This window comes from Suncus etruscus, chromosome 18, assembly GCF_024139225.1.
Source record: "Suncus etruscus isolate mSunEtr1 chromosome 18, mSunEtr1.pri.cur, whole genome shotgun sequence".
NCBI classification, from domain to species: Eukaryota; Metazoa; Chordata; class Mammalia; order Eulipotyphla; family Soricidae; genus Suncus; species Suncus etruscus.
The window spans coordinates 53,045,412-53,047,722 of record NC_064865.1 but is presented as its reverse complement, the minus strand read 5'-3'; the positions used below and the strand labels follow the sequence as shown (position 1 = coordinate 53,047,722).

General features: G+C 38.8%; 1 non-coding gene across 1 annotated transcript; it reads left to right on the top strand.

Moving 5' to 3' along the window:
• Window positions 1–1,978: 1,978 nt before the first annotated feature.
• Window positions 1,979–2,085, top strand: LOC125996794 (U6 spliceosomal RNA). Its single transcript, XR_007491472.1, has one exon. It is a non-coding gene; the product is annotated as a U6 spliceosomal RNA (small nuclear RNA).
• The last annotated feature ends 226 nt before the right edge of the window (window positions 2,086–2,311 follow it).

Sequence of the window (2,311 nt, the reverse complement as noted above, 5' to 3'; positions counted from 1 at the left end):
AAAAAAAAAAAAAAAAAAAAGTGAGCAAATGATTCTTCTATTGGAGACAAGTTTAACTTTTATCTAATAAATTTATAAAAATTATTTTAAGTTGAGAAACTCAGCAAATAAATTTGTTATGTCCTAGAATGAGGCTCAAAATGTTTTTGAAAGATGTCAACATTTAATTGTGTCTGTAATAAGTAAGTGATGCCTATTATACCTGTAAGTTGGGTTGTATAACCAATAGTTAGAGAATAAAGTTAAAACGCTGTGAACAGGGACTGGAGCAATAGCACAGCGATAAAGCGCTTGCCTTGGATGAGGCCAACACAGGATGGTCCCTGGTTCAAATCCCGCATCACATATGGCCCCCCATGCCTGCCAAGAGCAATATGTGAGTGCAGAGCCAGGAGTAACCACTGAGCGCTGCTAGCTGTGACCCCAAAATCAAAATAATAAAAAACATAAAATGCAGTGAACAGGTCAGAGTAATACTTGCACATTTAGGAATAGCAAACCCCTATAGATAGTTTTCAAAGTGTTAAGAATGACAGAAAATAAAAAAAGAGATTGGGGACCAGGAGATGATGCACTAGTTAAAGTGGATTGATTTGGTTATCCCTTGGGTCTCTTCTACATTATTCCAGGGATCTAGAAGGGCCAGATTCCTGTCCTAGTGGCCCAAGTAATCTCAACAGTCAGAACTTTATTGACATCACTAGCCAAATAGGCACAGAATTGTCCTCAGGGTCCAAAATCTCGTGAATACCACTTACGAAGCCCAAAACACAAAAAAGGAATAATAATAATTACAATAATAAATACAAAAATGAATTTAGTTCAAAATCCTTAGAGGCATCAAAACAATAATTATTTTGAGAAAAGATAGTTCTAAGGAAGTGCTGCAGAAGATAGAGCAAAACCACTTAAGAGTGACTTTATGAGACAAAGAAGAATGAATTTTACGAGGAGGGATCATCAGTTCAAATGGGAATTTCTGGGCAAATGTGCCCATGAAGTACATTGAAATATTCTTTAATTCTTGCTTCTCTGATAACTGTTGTGGGGAGCCGAACTAGAACAAAGGACATCTCAGAAATCCCTGACCTTGTCACCCACATGACCAGAGGCACCCATGCCCTGAGAACAAAGGAAATAGACAAATACTAAAGTAATTCAAAGCAGCCCAATACATCCAGCCAGAAAGAAAATCATAGAGCAACTTGCCTTTGTGTTGGCAAAAGATTAATTTGATTACAGCTGATGTTTTATTTATGCTTGCTGAGTAAAATTTATAAGACCCTGTTTGGATCTTGTGCTTTCAGTATAAACATGTGCTCAGGTCTACCTTTTTACCCCTCCCTATTACTTGCCCCCAGCTTATGCTAATGAGTGCTTGTAATTGTAATTGGTGGAAAACTGTAACACCCCCCCTGACGTATTTCGCCCTTAAAAGCTGATCTCCCCAGCAATAAACCCCTTTTGAACAGCATGCATTGTCTTGAGGATTTTTCTTACTAACTTCTTAAGTTCTCTTCACAGATCGGGCCTGCTCGAGTAAACCCACAAATTACTAGCGACCTTCATTCCCACACCCCCACGGGTCGGGGGTCCCCCACTGAAGGTTGCAAACTGTGAAAAGATGAACTGAAATGTCCAGAGCAAGAAACACCTTGAAAAAGTCTCTATGATTAGGAACTTGAGTTTTAGAGTAAGATGTTGGCATTAAGTTTTCGTTGTTGTTTGTTTATGTCAGAAAATGATGGAGCATGCTTGAATGATAACATTGATCCAGTATGAAAAGTGATATTAGTGTTGCTGTGACAGATCCCAAAGCACAGACTAGATGTGAAAATAATGGTATGGCATTTATAGAGACTAATCTCCAACTGGATATATGTTGTTTGTGTTAGCTGGTTTTGTTTTTCAAAAAAGGCTATTTCAGAGCTTATATTTCAAAATGTTGGATGAACTAAAGTAAGAATATTCCAGGCCAGTAGTCGCTTCAGCAGCACATATTCTAAAATTGGAAAGAGACAGAGAAATTTAGCATGGCCCTTGAACAAGAATGACATTCAAATTCGTGAAGTGTTCCATATTCTCGGGGGCCTGAGTGATAGCACAGTGGGTAACCATTTGCCTTGCATGTGGCCATCATGAGACTGACCTAGGTTAGGTCCCTGACATCTGATATGGTCCCCTGCGCCTACCCGGAGTGATTTCTGAGAGCAGATCCAGGAGTAACTCGTGAGTGACGCAAAAATAAACAAACAAACAAAAATGTTGTAGGCCAGAGACAGACTTTAGTAGATTGTGTATTTACCTTATA